The sequence below is a fragment of the Vombatus ursinus genome, unplaced genomic scaffold (assembly GCF_900497805.2).
Source record: "Vombatus ursinus unplaced genomic scaffold, bare-nosed wombat genome assembly UNPS02014802.1, whole genome shotgun sequence".
In the NCBI taxonomy this organism is placed as follows: Eukaryota; Metazoa; Chordata; class Mammalia; order Diprotodontia; family Vombatidae; genus Vombatus; species Vombatus ursinus.
In genome coordinates, this window is record NW_020954580.1 from 11,883,299 (window position 1) to 11,903,818 (window position 20,520).

At 34.9% G+C, this 20,520-nt stretch overlaps 1 protein-coding gene across 6 annotated transcripts in view; it reads left to right on the forward strand.

Annotated features, from left to right (window-relative positions):
- IKZF2 (IKAROS family zinc finger 2) overlaps nucleotides 1-20,520 on the forward strand; it is a 194,975-nt gene that overhangs the window by 83,208 nt on the left and 91,247 nt on the right. The gene's annotated exons all lie outside the window — the stretch shown is intronic.

Consider the following 20,520-nt stretch of genomic DNA (forward strand, 5'->3'; position numbering starts at 1 on the left):
TCTTCACCCAAGTTACTGATAAAATGTCGAGCAGAGAAGAACTGAAGATAGTCGTCATGACACATCTGCCACTGGGGCGACATTGATCTATCAGTCCTGTTTGTGTTTCATTAAATCAACTGGGAATCTGACTATACTATATTGTTATAGCTAGGAGCCTAACTATATTATTTTTATCATTGATTATCATTTTTCACCTTAACCAAAAAGATATTATGAATTATTTTGTCAACTACCTTGCAAAATCAAAAATTCACAATCTTTATAACAGTTCTTCATCTGCTAGTACAATGTGCTAGTACAGGTGTATCTTTTTTTCACTGGAGTGGGTATTTCAAACTCTTCTGGTATAGATTATAATCCCTCTTAATCCTGTGTGATTCTTGTCAGTAATTTCCCATAAATCCTCCATTGACAATCCATCCAAATCTACTTGTGATTTTCTTGTTATTTTTTCTGTTTGTGGGGAGGGAAGAGTAACAGTGTGTGCTCTGGCCGGGCATCTGATCTCTCTCATTCTTGGTAGACAGACTTATTTCCTTTTGCTTTCATACTTAGGTTCTTGGTGATTCTTACACACATCCCTTCTTTATTACAAGCTATCTTTGCTGTCATTTTGCAGACTACTTAATAACTACTATATTTTCATTGTCCTTGCCACCACGCACCAATACTGAGAGAATATTGTTCTCAAATAGATGGGCTTTTTGCTGCAGTGAGATGCTTGAGAATTGCTTGGGATTCTGCAGTGGATTCTGCTTGGGATTTGCTGCAGTGAGAAGCTTGGGAAAAAAGTTGTGTATCATGCAGTGGAAATAGCACTGGCTGTGGAGTCAGAGGGTATAGGTTTGAATCCTGCCTTCAATGCTTACTACGTGTGGCAAGTCACTTCTCTTTGGGTCTAGGTTTCCTCATCTGTAAAATGTAGAGGTTGAACTAAATGACTTCCTCTGAGGGTCCTTCCAGTTCAAATTCTATGATCCTATGATTTTTTCAAATCTAATCTGGTCCAAATGCTCTTCTTCTGATCAATTCTGGGTCATTCTAGTAATCTATTAAAAAAAATGAAATGAGAATACCTTGTTCTTAATGAATTCATGTCTCTAGTGACCACTGCTTTCTTTTCTAAATATTCATAAACCATTTGCTTCCTGTGCCCTGCTAGAATTTTTCTTGATTCCACCTGTTCAGCAATTTGAAAACTATAACATTTTCCTGTCTCCAGTTTTCTGACACTCCTATTTTTTATGATTCCTCAGAGGTTACTGGCAGTGGTTCCTTGATCACATCTGTAAGTTTTTTCATTATTCTGATATGTCATTTGTCTAGACTTATATAAGATGTCCTCTGTCTATTAAACATTTTACCTGTAGATATCTCATGTTCAACATATCCAAAATGGAACTAATTATATACCCCCCCCAATCTACCCTTCTGAATTTCCCTCTTTCTGTCAAGGATATTACCATTTTTCCTATCACAACCTGAGTGACATCCTGATGCCTCCCTCCCTCACCCACCATATCCAATCATTTGCAAAGTTTTGTCAATTTTACTTCCACAACATCTCTCCTTCCCCTTCTTTCTATTTACACAGTCACACTCCCCACCCCACCCCTACTTCAAGCCCTCCTTGCCTCTCACTTGTATTACTTCAATAGCCTCTTAATTGGTCCTCCTGCCTCAAGTCTTTCCCCTGTCCTATTGGTTCTCCAGACAGCTGTCAAAGGGATTTTCCTAAGGCACAGTTTTGACTATCCAGCTCTTGTATTCAATAAATTCCAAAGTTTCCTTATTACCTTTAGGATCAAGTGTAAACTCCTCAGTTAAAAAAAAACAAAAAACTTCTCAACATACAACCTTTCATCATATTTGTTTTCCTACTTACAATTCTACCAAACTTCCTTATTGTTACTCATATAGCCCATCTTGGTGCCTTTGCACTGTCTGTCCTTCGTGTCTGGAATCCACCCCTTCACTTTCACTTCCTCAGTTTCCTAGTTTCCTTCAAAACTCAGCTGTAGCACATATTTCTACGTGAAGCCTAACTCCCACCAGCTGCTAGTGTCAGGCCCAAACACAAATTAACCTTGTATTTATTTTTGTATTTTTATATGTGTGTGCTGTCTCCTCCCCCTGTTAGGATGTAATCTCCTTGAGTCTAGGGGCTCATTTTGGTCTTTTATTCCTGCCTAGTACACAGTACCTGGAACATGGTAATACTTATTGAATGATTGATAAGTCTAAAGACTTGGAATTTATTTCAAATATTTGTTGATTGATTTCAAATGATCCCTTTATATTCTTATCATGTCTTGGATTTTAATTTCTTTTTAATGATGTTTGTTCCTCTTATTTCATTTTGAAGACTTTACTCTTTGATGGAGAAAGCTCTTTCTCTTTATCAATGAACATTATACAGTTTTCCCTCAGCATTCCTTCTTGATCATGTTCTGAATACTTCTTATTAAAAATCAATTCTTATTTTCATCATTACTATTTAAAGTTATAGCTCCTTTGAGACTTTATCGTGACATTTTTCTTACATGTTTCTTTCCTGTTGCAACCACACACTGGCTTCTTTAATGTATTCCTAATTTCTTTGTCGTTGGTAATATTCCCAATGATAGAGTCTTATTTTTAGTATCTATCCCTCTTTATCCATGTTCTCCTTTCATTTCTCTGTTCATGGAATTGTACATTTTATTTCCAGGATATGTTTGAAATCTCTTTTCTCAAATGTTAACATACCTTTGTGACTATCCCCAGCTTTCTTTTCCTTCATTATTTTAAAGGCTTAGGTGTCATGATAGCTTTCTTTCAAAGTTCTTGTCACCTTCAGATCACCAGTCAGTTCTTTCTTGGTCAGAATTAAGCCCAGAAAAGTAATTCTCTTCAGTTCATTTCATGTTTTCTGACCACATTTTTAGCAATATAAGTCAGAAATCTCAGATCAGATCTCAGACCAAGATTGAGTAAATAAGCCTGGCAAAATTTGGGCATAGCCATGTCCTTTCAGGCAACATATGCAGAAGTATAGGTAGTGAATAGGTTGAAGGGTCTAGGTTGAAGAACAATAGATTTCTAAGAGCAAATGTTTCGAAGTCAGGTTGGGAGTTTAGAGGTGTTTATGCACAGAGAAATTAGGGCAGAGATTACTGTCTGCCAGGTTATCAGCCAAGACAGTTTATAACGGTAGGTATGCTAACCTCACCTCACCCTCATTTTAGCTCACAGCCATATAGCTACACACAGCCTGGGGAGTATATGTTTGTAATGATATTTATTCCTTTTCTCCTTCCTTTCCTTTGTCCTCATGCAGAATTAAGTTTCGGGATTGTCACATGATTATGTCACATTTTAACATTTCCTCCACTGGATTGTATGTTTTTTCTTAATTTTAGACATTGCAAAGAAATCAACAAGGTCTTCTAATTCTTTCTTTTGCTTTGTAATACTGAATACTGTTCTGAATACATGCTTAATTTAAAAAAAAACAGCTTACCTGTTTCTTTGGTAAAAATAGTTTTTTGTTTTTTGTTTTTTTTTTTATCATGGAATGCCTCTTTACTCTTAAAAAGCTTTTGCTCCCTACAGAACATCTCTAAGGCTTTTGGACTTACAACTTAATACTATCTCTGAAACTCTATGCAGGTATATATAAAACCATGCTACTTACTTGCAATGTTGCAATTCATGTTAACCTGATAATGTCCAGAAATGTCTGAAAAGCAAGCATGATTTTAAACTCACTCATAGATTTTAACTTAAATCCTTTTCTTTCATCTGAGTAAATAACCACTGTGGTTTATTTTAGTTAGATCACATCATCAAAAATAATGAATTAGGAAGCCCTTTAAACAATGAAATACTCTTTCTCAAATACGCATATGTAGCCTATTACCTCATTTTCCTTTTAAATGATCTCACAATCATACAGCATTAGAGCTAGGAGAAAGGGACCTTAGAAATCTCATCAGGTTCCCTCATTTGACAACCGAGGGAACTGAGACCCTAACATAAAGTATTAAGAGTCCGCATCAGGTTAATTGACTAAAACTGATGAAGGAAAGACATCGTTATCACAGCATTAAGGAGTCTTATATTTTATGTTAATGTGTCATATATACTCTTCACAATTTCATCTATCAGTATACTTGGGATGATATGCCTTAGTCGGGCCTCTCACCAGACCCTCTGTAGAATTGTTTTCACCTTCACTACTTTAAATGTTGCATGAGGTGAAACTGTTCAGAATAAATGACTAAGTGATTGAATGAATGAAAAAAATTAAGTGCTTACTAGATGAAATGAGCAGTGCTAATTTGTTGCTGTATTGTTTTATAAATGATTTCAGTTTGTTTCCTTGGCCCTTCATTGTTGTGACTGCTTTACAGTGGTCAAACTTTTGCAGGAATTGAGAAAAATCAAGATTTATATCCTTGCATTTATTCCATTTCTCTTTTGGGAGGCATCTATGATTTATTTATTTATTTGTTTATTTATTTTGAAACGGGTGAGATTGAAGCAGTTACTGTTATTTGCAGTATCATCTTAATTTTTTCCTTTCTTCTAATCTAATGTTGATTTTTGACCTCCATTCCAACCTAGTCATTGCATTGAAATAACTCCCAATCAGTAATCAGTCCCTTCCTGTCTGTTTAGTCAGTTTCTTCTTATTTGTTATTATATACTGTTATTACCTCATGAATGTATTTGAAGAAAGCTATCATGATATATGGGTATGATGCTTTTGAATGGCCTTCAAGCTTTTGGCCTTTTTACTTTAATTTCTTAACTCTGAATCATATTTACCACATACTTTTTGTTCTCTTATCTACTTTCACACTGAAGTCATTGACTACCAAAGTACATGTTAACTTGATTCAGGGGATTTTATAAGGTTCTTTGTAGAATTTCACTATTTTATCATCATCTGTTTCAACAGATGTTGGCACAAAAGCTGCAGTTATCTTTATGGTGGTCTTTTTGTTTATGCTCAATGTGAAACACCCTGCAAATCAAAGTAGTATAGGAATGGGGATTGGACATGTGATTTTTTTTTTTTTTTTGGTATAGGGAGCCCTTCCGTAAGGAAACTGCCTGTGTTACTACAGGTTTGTACTTTCTCTACAAATTATACTCATAGATTTTTTTTTTCAGAGCAGAGGTGTCAAAAGTGGGGTCCAGGCCCCACTGGCTGGCAACATTGCAATCAGAACTAGATTAAAATATAATTGGAAAATATTTAACAAAATAAAACATACAGTAAGACATCCATCCCATTTTCAAACTGTCAGTATACAGCATGGGTGTTCTTATGTACAGGCCCCTGTTTCTATTTGAGTTTGACACACTAGTCTTCAGCGCTGAGAGTTTAAGTGACTTTTCAAGGATCACACAACTAGTACTTGTCAGAGGAGGGGCTTGAACCTAGGTCTTCTGGCTGTGAGGCTGACTCAATCTACACAGGCTCTCAAAGTGAAATAACCTGTTCTATATTCCTGTTACACCTGTCTCTAAATTCTAATCATAAAAATAACAAAACACATAAATTAAGCCTATTGATTGTTCTTTTTTTAAAGTTCAGATATAAAATTATTAGTATATAAATGATATACTATATAAAAAGTATATATACGTAGTATATAAATACCATTTCATAACATTGCCCTTTATGCTCAAGGTTATTTAAATTAATCAATTTTTTCAAAGAAATATTTCATTGAATTAAGCAAACATTTATTGATATTTTTCTTCATTCATTTGATCAAGTTTTCAGTTTATATGGCTACTTATTACCTTTACAACCAGAGTCAAGTGTCTCAGCCCTCTTTGGCTCTATTTTCCTCTTCTGTAAAATGAAAGAATTAGAATATGTGCTGTTTAAGGTTCCTTCCAACTCTAAATCCTGTTAATTGTGAATGGTGGTTTCTTTTTTTAAGTTTAAAACCTAAAGAATCAAATTTTTAAGTGTATTTGTATGGAAGAACTTTCCCAGAATCTAGTGATTGGATATTCAACTTTAATAAATTTTTGAGTACCTACTGTGAGCTAGGCACTGTACTAGGCACTGGAGATACAAAATATGAAAGTGTCCTTGCTTTTAAGAAGGTTCTGTTCTTAGGGGCAGCTAGGTGGCATAGTGGATAGAACACCAGCCTTGGAGTCAGGAAGACCTGAGTTCAAATGTGACCTCAGACACATTATACGCACTAGCTGTCTGATCTTGGGTAGGTCACTCAACTCTGATTGCCTCACCAAAAAGCAAAAAGCAAAAAAAAGAAGGTTCTGTTCTATTGAAGGAGATAGTATCTACATCTACAAGTAGTTATAAAATACTTAAAAGGTAAATGAATTCAATTTAGTAAGGGAGGACACTACCAATTGAAATTATGAGGAAAGGCACTGTATAAAATGTGGTTTAGGCATGCAGTATAACCAGTGCAAAGTGGAGAGATGAGAGATGCAGTGCCATGTTAGAGAAACAGTGATGGCTACTTTGGTTGTACTGTTAAGTATAGGGGAGAAAATAGTGTATAAATAAATGAAGTTGGACAGATGGGTTAGGGTGAGCATAATCTGACCTTAAAAGCAAACAGAGGAATTTGTATTTTATTCTATAGCAAATAGGGAGCCACTGGAATTTGTTGAGTTGGGGTATATGGTCATATTTGTGTTTAAGGAAAATCACTTTGGTAACCCTGTGGAGATTGAATTGGGGTGGGAGAGTCTTGAGACCAAGAAGCCATCAGTATAGGTGAAAGGTGATGAGAACCTGAATAAGGTGGTTGTCACATTTATAGGGAGAAGGGGTCAGATATTATGGAGGTAAAAGACAAAACATAGCAGCTGATTATCCAATGTAGGAGGAGGGAGATGAAGAACTGTGGAGAATGAGAGTGAGAAACTCTCAAACTGAGAGAAGGTCTGGATAGTGAGGACCTAGGAAAAAACAAGGGAGTTGAGGGAATGATTTTGGAGGAAAGATAATGAGTTCTGTTTTGGGCTGTGTTGAGTTCTAGAAGTCTCTGAGACACCTACTTTGAAATGCCTAATGGGATTGGTGACGATATGACTGGTGATTTGAGACAAGAGCTCACGACAGAGACAGGGTCGTACATAGACTGAGAGTCATCTACTCTTTGAGAATCAACATATTAATAGCTAAAACTAAGAGAGCTAATAAAGTTTTCTGATATGGCTATTCAGTCCTTTTTTCCCCACCAAAGATCCACCATTGACATCTACTTAACTTTGTTTTCCCTACAGGATCTAAGTTTAAAAACAAACAAAAAACAAATAAGAAAGTATAAGGATATGGTGTATGGTAGGGAGAGCTTTTTTTAGTTTCTGTTTTCTGTTGCTAACATTAATTAATTAAGCAAACTTTTAAAAACCTCATAAGGGCTTTGTACAAGACTTAAGTCCCATTCTACAGTGAAAAATGTGGAAATAAAAAAAAAATTCCAGTTAGAAGTATACTTTATTGGCAGTGAAACCATAAGCAGGTGGCTTGATTCCCCTGGATGAATAGTAGAAAGGATAAAGGAGTAATGAGGAGAAAGTTGCTACCAAGAAGAAATATCAATAATTTACATTTACAGAAGGCCTAGGACAGCCCCTACCCAGCTCCATACTTGTAACTACCTAGATAGAACTATCCCTCCTCATCCTCCCACCCCTACTCCCAAATCCCTGCTACATTCTCTTTAGAGTAGGGAAACCCTGCTCTGATTGCCTAGCTTGAGAGGTTGTGAGTAGGGAAGGAGAAGTAAGGAGAAAAGATATATCCAATCTTACTAAATCAAGGAATGTGTTCCAAGTTGAATTTGAATACATTTTCCCATAGAGGCATGTTTCATATGGTGATTATGTCTGGCAAAACTATCAGTACATTAATAAATATATGGGTAGTATATCATAAACAAGATTAATTTTTGTAGATTGACTTCAGAACCAAATTACTAGTTTTCAAAAAATATTTTATTATTAACTTTAATGCTCTCTATTTAATATACATGAAATAACTGAAAAATAAAAAGAATGGATCTTTCACTGACACCATAATATCTAAATAAATTATTTTACTTTAAAATGATATTTTTTTTATAAAATAATGACAAAAATGTTGTATTTATCGTGCCAGTATCTGAAGCTGTATATCCTTAGGATGTTTTGATGCCTTTGTTGGTGGCTTTCCCTTCTTTTCTTGTCTGGATTTCTCTGTCTTTCCCAAACAAGAAGTTCAGCAACCACATGCCCACTTCCGTTGTTGACTGGTGTGGAAGCTTTGACCTTGATTACCTCTTGGTGGCATCTGCCTCATTCTGAACCCAGGGGTTCACCATACTAGTGGCATACTTAGTGTGGATACCCTATGGGATTTAGGCCTGCTCTGTTTGAAAACTCCTAAACTCAAGCAATCCACCACCCTCAACCTCACCAGTAGTAGGTATTACAGGTATGCACCACCACTCCCAGCTTTGTTGGTGGCTTTAATTAATAAACCACCATTTGTAATATTGTTTCTGCTGGTTTCCAAATAAACTTATGGAACATAATATGTACATAAAGTAAAACTTTCTTGTGAATTGTTCTTGGTTATAAATACAATTTGAATTTATTTAATGCCTATAATTTTATTAAACTGGATACTGAGTTGAAAATTTACTTTACTTCAAAGTTTGATATTCATTTATATTTTCCTCTATTTCTGGATAGAAAAAACATCTGTTCATGTGCTTTAGAAAAAAAGTAATTTAAGTATTTTAGCTTTTAAACCAAGAATCTTCATGTTTATTACACCACTGTGGAGTCAACATTTAGAGCAGGAGTTCTTTACTTTTTTTCTTTTTGTCATGGATCTCTTTGGCAGTCACGTGTACTGCTAATATACCTTGGTTTGTAAGCTACATTGATAATAGAAGGGAATGCTAAATTTCAGTTAGAGGTAATTTTTTCCTATCTATGTTCAAGATCCCACTTATATGGACCCCCTCCCATGTATCCCAGGTTAAGAACCCCTAATTTGGAGCAATCATTACAGCAGTAAAGTTCACCAATAATTATTTACCCTACATTTCATCATTGTAGTTCCCCAGTTAGCTTTTAATGATTCCCTTCTCAAGTTGAAGACCTTGGCCATTCTGATCCCCAGAATTCCTTGATGTGTTTCCAGTGAATAAAGTCTACTTTTTCAGTAATCTTGACATCTCCTATTATATGGCAGCTGCCTCCTTAAGAGTAACTAAGAGTGACTAGATGCCCTTTCTGTATAAGCAGTAATAAGTTAAGTAGGGCTGTCTGGGAATGATGTATTTCTTTTATCAGCTGCCTTATATCATCCATCAGGTTAACCCAACTTCATGTTTGCCTTCTTCAATCTACAGATTATATTGTGGGTTTCAGGTGTTTTTCTCAGGTCAGTTTCCCTATCATTAATGCTGCAACACCTTTGCCGAGTAGATACCCACTCCCTTTCCTTCTTTTATTACACCACTGTGACACCAACTCTCCCGAATCTTATAAGGTTAGTGAATTAGTCCTGTTTGGGCTTTTATAAATTAATTATAAAAGTGATTCCTGAACTGGAATATGTTGCAGGACATTCTAGATCAAGTAGCCTTTTACATATAACTCAGCTTTGAATGGATTCACATTTAAATATGTTAACAGAATCACTATCCTTCATGTGCTTTTAAGTTGATCCTGTTGATGGTGTTACTTTCCATGGCTACCAGTGAACTTGGCTAGCTAGATGGCATGAGCAGTGGTGTTTTCCATGTGAAAACATATGTTGCCTGAAAATGACCATTCATAGAACCTAAAACTAGAAAGGAACTTAGAAATGATCTATTCAAGTTCCCTCATTTTATGGACAAGAAAATGAAACCTAGAGAAGGCAATTTATTTAAAGGAACCCAGGGAGTAAATGACAAAGTCAGAATTGGAACCCCTATTTTACAAGTCCAAATCCATCGTGTTTTCTGTGATACTGTACTAATACTTAGCGTCTTTTATTTAAAAAAAACACAAGTTGAAAATAAGTGAAAACTGTTTTAAAGAATTACTAAATGGCAATTGTTTTTTTACTTAAGGACAGCTTTTACTAAAAACAATAGCAGTACTTTTGAAATCACTAGTTTCTGGGCCCTTCAGCTAAAGAATGACAGGAAGTCAGGTGGGCCATAAATCAACTAACTGGGTGGAGAAGGAGAGAATAATCCTAGTCTAGATGGATTTACAAGTTAAATTTTAGATAAATTATCAGCAAAAAGATTATAAGAATATATAAAAGAATTTACTATATCCTAGTTGAACTTCTACCAGGAACGCAAAGAGGATTCAACGTTATGAAAACATTGAACATAATTAATCATATAGACAAAATGAAACAGAACAAAGCCATATTGTTATATGAAGAAACCTTTAAGAAAACATAATATTCATTTATGTTTAAAAAGCATAGGGCTCATTATTAATATGATTGAAAGTATAGTTGTCAGTTTAGAATCAAGAAACACTGGATGCCTTCTCAGTAAGTACAAGAGTAAAGCAAGGATACCTCTTCTCTATTATTTTTTGAGATATTTCTATAAATTCTAGCAAGAGCAATAATACAAAAGAGAAACTTTAAAGGTAAAGGCATTGGCAAAAAAGAGAGAAAATTATACTTATTTGCAGGCAACATAGCAGTTTACATAAATCTCACCAAACCATTAAAAAACTAATTGAAGCTAGCAATAGTTCCAGTAAAAGTAGTAGAATACAAAATAAATACATAAAACCCATTGGTACTGAAAAATACAATCTGAAAATATATGAAAACACATGTAAAATGTGGCAAGTGTCTTATGAAAAATTTTACCAAAAACAATAGCAGCACTTTTAAAAATCACCGGGGAGGAATGATAAAAGTTTATTCAAAGTAACTACAAAATATATAAAATATTTGGTAGTAAACCCACCAAGACTTTTTCAGGACTTTTATAAACACAACTACATATCTGTGATTTCACCTGACACCCACAAAATTGGCAAAAATAATAAAAGACAAAAAGTCAACATTGAAGGGCATGTTGAAAGGCTGTGAAAAGACAGACACAATAATGTACTATTGGTGGAGGAATAAATTGGTTCAACATTTGTGGAAAACAATTTCAGATTGTGAGAAAGTCATGAAATGATTCATACACTTTAACTGAGCAAATCCTCAACCCTACCCTAACAATGAGCTATATATCATCACAGGCAAGTCAAAGTCAAGAGGAAATATCCAAAAATCTTCAAAATCTCCATTAATAAAAGTAGATAACCCTTGATGTGGTTAAATAGTTAGTGTTATATGTAACTAATGGAATTTTATTGTATTTTAAGAAATTATAAATGTGAAGAATTAGAGGAAACATAGAATGACCTGTTTGAACTTAAAAAAAATATAAATGTGAGGAATTAGGAGAAACAGATAAAAGATATATTTAAACTGACAGAATCAAGAAAGCAGAACCAGTAAAAATATTTGTGTGAATGTATACACGCTTTATTCATTAAGTGTGTGTGTGTATGTGTGTATACACACAACATATGTATGTGTGTATATATATGTATGTTTATACACACACTTTCTCTACAAGTAATTAAAATGAAAAGGCATCTGAACTCAGATTAAATTCAATGACATTTGTCTTTGTCTTTGAGGACAAATGATGAATTACTAACTTCTCAAAAAAGAAGTGGTAGCCTTTTGAATGAGTAATGTTAAATGCACTATCAGAAATAGTTACTACTAGTTCAGTTTCTGTGGAGTATTGTATATCAGGAAATGACTGTGATGTTAAATCAATAGAATTTTAAAATAAAATATAATAAAAAGTGAGAGAAATTGAAAAATTATAAAGGTAATAATTAAAGTGTTGAAAAATCAAATATAAGCAAAGGTTAAGTTAATTGTTATTATTTTACTTGGAGGAGAAGTCTCATAATAATGATTTGACAGTTATAATAAGGGATCGTGGAAAAATGCTGCCTGTTCGTAAATGAAGACAGAATAACAGGAAATAAGGTTAAGTTGCAGTGAGGAGGTCTGCGACTCAACAGTAAAAAAAATAATTTTCTGAGATTTTGTTTTGTTGAATTTCTACATGTCTACATTACATCATTACTTGTCTTTAAAAATATGATATTCTTTCTTTCCTGGGCTCCTTTCTTGGAGTGGAGCAATACATCAAACAGTTTTGTATTGTCTCTTACTATCATTTAATTTTATAGTTCTGTGTGGGGAAAAATTCTTTGTAGACACCTGCACTATCCTTAGATTTTCACTTTTATGGTGTGTGAAGGATTCCCATACTGAATATCTTGAAAACTCTGAAATATAAATGCTAAATAGTAATTATTTTAATTCTGCTCGTGATTATGAAAACCACACTGGTGAAGGGTTGAGAGAGTCACCTGACACATGACATACGTACTGGTGTATTAAAACTATCAGATCAACTCTAGAAATGAGGTACTTTGGTCAGTTTAGACTTACAATTTAATACCACTTGCTCTATATATTAAAAAATAGTTTTGCACAGATACGGTTCATTTTCTCTAAAAGGTGCTTCAGTTTGTTATAGACACCTGGTGTATATAAATTGCCTAACAGATATAATATGAAAGCTATAATACAAATTAATAGCGAACTCAGAAATAGCATTGAGGTCTCCAAAGCCCTTAGTATCTCTTCATGAAACTCTATTAAAACCACTTTGTAACTATAGATTTTACCCACACCATCCACTTTCTGACATTCACTCTATCATCAATCTCGCAATCTAACTCAGTTGGCATATCTACATACTGTTCAAATTGGTTTTGGTACAGCTTATCTCTTCTACCAGATTGTAGATTCCTTGAAAGCTGTGACTGTGTCTTAGCCATTTTTAGATGTCTAGGACTCAGCAGTCTTTTGTATGCCTGAGGTGACTGATATAAATGTTTATTGAATTAAAATGAATTAACTATTCCCCTACTGAAAGGACACAAACTTTGTAAGAGGTCCCTTTGCCTGAAATTTCCTTGGTTCAGAAATGTTACTTAACAAGAACCTAGGCTAGTAATAAAAAGTACTTGCAGGCTTTTAGGTACGTCCCCTGCATAGAACGTTCATTCATTTATTGTAAATTCAGTCAAAATTATCTAAAGCACTACACAAATGCTGGCTATTGTTGTTGTTGTTTTAATTGTATGAGTTTTTGCATTTTTATTTGTATGTCCTACCTTCTGTGCTATGTTTGAAACTCCTGGAAAGTAGGAAGCATGTTTTAGAGACTTCTTTGTATCTCAAGCACCTTGAATGTAGTAGATACCTAATAGATATTCTATGATATGTATGTGTGTATGTGTATGGGCACACATATACAGACACACACATACACCTGTGTATCTAAACATTCTTAAGGGTTTTCTGATAAATTGTGTTAAAGAAGATAATATAATAAAGCAGCCTAGTAGGCAGCAGGTTTTATTGGGAATGAATTCTTGAAGGGATAAATATTAGTTTGGTATTAAGGAGTATGTATAACTTTATATACATACATATATATACACACAAAATATCATATATACACACATCCATATGTTTCTACACATATATGTATATATTTTACTGAGCTTCTGATTTCATCAGTTTAAGGAGTTCCTGGTAAGAACTTTTTTTTTTCTACCAACGCAGATCAGCACTTTCATTGCAACTTGGAGTCTTAGAAAATTTCCTTGGGGCACTGAGAAATTAAATGACTTGTCCAGAATAGTACAGTTAATGTGCATCAGAGGCAAAAGTTGATCCTAAGTCTTCCTGATTCCAAGTCTAGTTCTGTATCCACCTGTTCATAGTCTTTCTCATTGATGATGATGATGATGATAGGATGGATGGATGGATGATGGATGGATGGATGATGATGATGATGATAATGATGATGATATAAGGCAACTAAGTGTAGATAAAGTACTGAAGTTGAAGTCAGGAAGATCTTAATTAAAAACTGCTTTAAAATCTTATTAGTTATGTGACCCTGGGTAAGTTCCTGAACCTAAGCCTCAGTTTTCTCATCAGTAAAATGGTGATAATAATAGCACCCGCTTCATTGAGTTGTGAGACATAAGAAAGTGCTTTGCTAACCTTTAAGAGCTGTATAAATAGGATTATTATAATATGAACTCTATAAAAATATGAGAATGAGGTAATAATTCATTCATTTTAAGATTTGCAAAATGTTTTAAATACACGTTCACTTTTGATCCCCACATTAGCACTTTGAGATATGTGCCCCATTTTACAGATGAAGACACTGAAGGCCAGAAAGCTCTAGCAACCAGTTCAGGATCACAGTGGTAGTGTCAAGCAGTATTTTAACTCAGGTCACCCTAACTCCACCTCTGGCACTCAATCCACTATACCAATCTGCCTTCTTGCCCTCAAACAGCTGCTTTTATGTCCTTGAGTTTCTCATTTCTGAGAAATAATGCAAAGACAAAGCCTATATTAGTTTATACAAATAAAATAATTAAAACAAAAGTCAGGAGCATGGTCTAAATAAAAACTATGTGTAAAGATTAGAGAAGGATTGAATTGTATGGGGAAACCTTCAATGAGGACATGGAACACTGAATTGCCCATGTAACATGCTTACTCTGCCCTCTACTTCCTGATGTCCACATACATTACATTGGTGGGGAGGGGTGTCTGATTGCTCTGCCATTGACTTCAGACACCACTGATTGTGTTCCCTCAACTTTAGGGGTCCTCTGCAATGCAGGTCCATTTTACCACTTAGCAGTCTTTAGCTTTTTAATTAACTTTGGGAAAGGAATATTTACTTCAAAGATGGAGCACGAATAAACATTCAACACCCTTCCCCTAATATAGGGGTAGGAAACCTACTGGCCTCAAGGCCACATGTGGCCCTCTAGGTCCTCAAGTGCGGCCCTTTGATTGAATCCAGACTTCACAGAGAGGCAATGGAAGAGGTGATTAGAGAGTTGGTAGAGAAGTGAAGTATCACTAGGGTTTTTCCTGAATTATTAGGTTAGGAGAGATAGTGATCTTTTCAAGAGAACAGGTCCTTACTGCAAAATTTTTCTAGGGTAGGAAGGCATGTAATTCATTTTTCTTAACATCTTGGTTTCCATATTCTGGAAGCACTCTGCAGCTTTTCAGTATCCTTCAGAAGAGTGTTGCCTAGTACTGGATGTAAGGACATGCTGCTCTCTTGGATTCCCTGTCCAACTCTTACCCAGGTCTCAGTCACCGAATGGGTGTTGCCTCAGACAAACTGAGGCCTGGGAAAGACTTTAATTTAGCAAGTCATCCTCTGCATCTTGGGCCATTGCCAATCGTCTTGAATTTTGTCTTACCCCCAGACTTAGATGACTCTGGAGAAGAGAGTGAGGCTGAGGACTTTGTGCAGCTCTGCCTCACTTAAATCCAATTCACATACAAGTCAAGACATCAGCCTCATGATTTCATTGGTCCTCTTTGAGAATGAAAGATGAATGATGACAGCAATAACAACATTAACAACAATAGCAACTCATCTTGAACTTGAAGTTGTCTGATCCCTCCTCCTCATACTTATTTTACACAAACTTTTATCCATCTATGCTTTCCTCTTTATTTAGGCAATGACTTTTTTTTTTAAAAATTCAAGTGTGGGATTTTACGTTTTGCCTGATTTATTTTTATATTACTAGAAAAGACCCATTCTTTCTAGCCTATTGAGATCTATTTTGTTGTTGTTGTTGTTGTTGTTTTGCATTCTTACTCTGTTGTCCAGTAAATTGCTATCTCTATTAACTCTGGTCATCTGAAGATTAGATACGCATAACATCCATCCCTTCATCCAAGATTATGGTCCCAACCTATGATATCATCAGTGTAAAGATAGGGAAAATGTCTCCATCTATGCAAATTGGTAACTTGCCTATAATTTATCATTTTAGGAAGTTGTACTGAGAATTTGAGTATCTTGCCCTTGGTCAGACATCTAGTATGGGTAAGAGTCAGGGTTTCAGACTCCAAAGGGCTTTCTATCTACTGTGCCATATTTCCTCAACCTAAGTTGTTAATGTGAACTCTGGACAAAACAAGTCCATGAATATAACCCAGGGCACTCCACTAGAGACTTAAGTTAACATCAGTGTATTAGTCTCTGCTTTTGAGGTCTGGGCATTCAACCAATTTGGAATCTGTTCTGAACCATTTTGACAAGAAGAAAAATCTTATTGATTTTGTAAATCCTCTTTTCAGTAGATTTAGAGCAGTGTGAGCTAATGGATACAGAGCTGACCTCAAATCCAGAAGACTTAGGTTGAAATTTCACTGCTGACACACTGAAGGACTTAGAAAAGATTGTGTTGAATAACCTTTCTAGGTCTAACTTACTAACTCTGTTCATCTATAAAGGAACACTAACTGTGACCCTTTGAACTCAGAGAGACTAATGGTTAATATCCATGTAAACTTCTATACCATTTTAGTATAGATTAGGAGAAATCGTTTTTGAAAATTTTCTGATCCTTTACCAGCTTTTTAAAAGTGAAGTTAGAGTTATTAATCTTAAGAAGATAGTTGACCTGAATAGACATACTGTATAAATTAATTACCTAATTCGTGGCCCAGAACTCAACTTCTAGGTTTATAATGACCAGGTTCAGCCTTGGAATTCCTCCCATAAATTTATATATTCTGTGGCTTTTGCCCCGACCCAAGGTCTTTCCTGGATAATCCAGAATTGGACAGTTATCAAAGGGCATAATCAATTTTTCAGAGAGAAAATAGAACTGTAATAACCAGAGGTATAATGATATTCAAATTAGAGGAATTTAATTTAAGACAATTTCAAGTTACCATCTTATGCTTTCTAGAATGACAAAATAGCACAAGATAATGAATTCAATTTTGATGCGTTTTCAGGGAAATAAGGACACTAATATATTGTTGGTTCTGTAGAAAGCATGTCTTAAAGCAGAGAATGATAATATACTAGCCATTTCTAAAACTTTAAATTTCAGAGAAAGTGCAAACCTACATTGAGAGGGAGGTAGTTTCTTTATCTAGACCTTTCTTATACTAATGAAATCACAAGTCCAGTTCGTATCTAGTCCCTATATTTTAAATAGAGATTAAAAAGCCAAAGTTAATAGATTTTTAGGTGATTTGAGGAATGAGCATAAGAACAAATAAATTTTGTTTATTAATTCATTTGCTTCTACCTTAAGTGCTGAGAGTTTATATAATATTTTATTACCTTCATGGATGCCTTTTTGATGATTTGTATTTCAGAGGATCATAGATGTAGAGCTACAAGGGAACTTAGAGGCTATCTAATCTAACCCCACCCCCATTTTATAGATGAGGAAACTGAGAGCCTAAGTGACTTTCCCAAGGTCACAGAGGGAGTGTCAAAGGTTGTTTATGGTCATTATGTTTATTATATTAAAATTTAAAATAAGAAATCTTAACAGAATTGTTTTAGGATTCTGGTTGCCAAAATGTGTAGAAATAAATGCATTTATTCCATTAATGAAAACTTACTGTGTGTTGATTGATTGATCAATTTAATGCTTTGAAAAAAAAAATGCCACCTCTGGATGGCTCATTGTGCTGTGTCAAAGAATCCTAGCTCTGGTAAAAGAATCTCAAGAGACCTAGTTTATTCCCAGGATGCAGGAGAATCAGGTGACACTTTTTACTGAATAAATAGTTTCATGAAGAGTCTTCTTTTGAACTTATAATTACAGTCAAAATCTTGTTACTCTTTGATAATATATATTTATATCTGACATTGAAGTATTTAGATTTTTATAGATAAATAAAAATTGAGCAAGAACTCATATTCAAACTTGTATTTTTTAAAATAAAATTTATTGATTATTTTTGTATGACTTGTTTCCCCTGTCACCCTCCTGTGCCTCCTTTTAAGAGAACGATCTCATATGACCAAAAAAAAAAAGTTTATGAAAAAAAGAAAAAGAAAAAAATTAGCAAAACCAGTCAATCCGTCAAAAAAAATTAGAAAGTACCTCCGAAGTCCTACAGCCGTGGACCTCCCACCTATACAAAGAAATAGGGGAATTTCTTCTCGTGTCTTTTATTTGGGACCATTCTTATTCTTTATAATTTTGCAGCATTCATTTCAGTTACTTTATGTTTATTTTTCCATTTGCATCGTATTTTGTGCTGTATCAATTCACATAAATCTTTCCACGCTTCTCTATATTCAGTGTATTTGTAGTTTTTTACAGGACAATAATATTCCATTACATTCCTGTATCACAATTTGTTCAGCCATTCCCCAATCAAGAGTAATCTACTTTGTTTCTAGTTGTTTGTTGACACAAAAGTGCTTTTATTAAATATTTTGGCATATATGGGGATTTTGTTTTTATCAGTGACCACCTTTGGGGTATATACCTCTCAAAGAACTAACAGTGGTGTTGGGGGAGAAAGGAAAACAACTATGCACAAACAGTATATACAGGATCAATTGGAGATAATTCAGCAGCATAATGAAATACAAGCATTAAGGGAGGTTGGGAATGGCTTCTTAACAGGGTTTTAAATGGGACCTGAAGGAAGCCAAGAGCAGAAGTGAGGGGGGAAAGCATTCCAAGCGTGGGAGGCAGACAGTGAAAATACTTGGAGTTAGGACAGGGAGTATCTTGTTCAGGGAATAGCAAGGAAGCCGTTGTCTCTAAATTACAGAGTACGTGTGAAGGTAGAGGGGAAGAGATGTAAGAAGGCTTGAAATATAAGAGAGGCCAGGTTGTCAAGGGCCTTGAATGCCAAACAGTATTTTATATTTGATGTTGGAGGTGATAGGGAACCACTTGATATTATTGAGTAAGGGAGTGATGGGGTCAGATTCTCAATTTAGGAGGATCAGTTTGCCAACTAAATGGATGATGAGCTATAGTGAGGAGAGACTTGAGACAGGGAAACCAACAAAAAGGTATTGTAATTGTCCAGTTGTGAGGTGATGAGGGTCTGGGGCAGTGTCAGAGGAGAGAAAGGCGTGTATACTAGAGATGTCACAAAGGTAAAATTGACAGGACTTGGCGACAGATGAGATATTGGGGGTGGAGGAGGCCCAGAGAGTGAAGAGCCAAAGTTGACATGTTGATTGTAAGCCTGAATGCCGGTGCATACAGTAGTGACCTCAACAGTAATAGGATGGATGGGAAGAGGGGAGGGCACAGGGGAAAAGATAATGAGTTCAGTTTTGGACGAGTTGAATTTAAGAAATTTATGAGACATACAGTTTTAATGAGAATAATAATAGTTATTCTTATAGCTAGCATTTATTGAATGCTTTAAGGTTTGCAAAGTCCTTTACAAATATTACATCATTTTATCCACACAACAATCCATAGCAACAACCATAGGTGCTATTATTATCCCCATTTTACAGAGGAAGAAACTAAGGCAGAGGGAGGTTAAGTGACTTGCCTAGGGCCACACAGCTAGTTTCTAAGGCTGGATTTGAACTCAAGACTTCCTGACTCCAGCTCAAGTACTCTGGCCACTCCTCTAATTGGTGCCAGTTTAGGGTGTCTAATAGGCATTTAGAGATGCAAATCTGAAAGTTAGGGCTAAATAAGTAGATGTGAAAGTCATCAGCATAGAAATGACAATTGAATCCATGGAAACTATTGAGATGATCAAGCAAAATAATATAGATGGAGAAGAAAAGAGAAAAGGGTGCTGGAGAGAGCCTTCAGTGACATACTTGACCTTAATATAGCATTAAAACTATAAATTGATTTTTATGGTATTATGATTTTTCTTTATTATATTGGCATAGCCCAGCCACGAGTAATGAATATTTCTCCAGCTGGTTAAGTTATTCTGTATATTTTAAGTAGTTTTTTTATAAATGAATTTATGTAAGCATTTTGTGTGCTTTAGTAGATTGAACTCCAAATATTTTATATGTTTTGTAGTTATTTTCAATGGGATTTCCTTTTACGTTTTTCCCCCTTGGGTTTGTTTGTTTTATGATAATACAGAAATGCTGTTGATTTGTGGGTCCTTATTTTGTAGCCTGAGACTTTGCTATAGCTACTAATTTTCTCAATTAATATCTTTTTGATTCCCTGGGATTTTCTAAATAAACTATCATATCATTAGCAAATAGGGATGATTTTATTTTCACTTTGGCTATCTCTATATCTTTGATTTCTTTCTTGTCTTAACTGCTATTGCTAGAATTTTCAGAGCTATACCATATACTTGAGGGGAGAGTAAGCATATCTGCTTTACTCCCCATTGCATATGTTGGCTTTAGGTAGATATTATTTATGATATTTAAAAAGATTCTCCTGTGTTCCAGTGTAAGCAACTTTAAAAATATATGAGTTTTGTACTTTGCTAGAGGTTTTTTCTCCATTTATTGAGGTAATATAAGGTTGTGTAGATTGTTGTTTTTGATATGATTAATTATGTTGATTGTTTCCCAAATGTGAGACCACCCT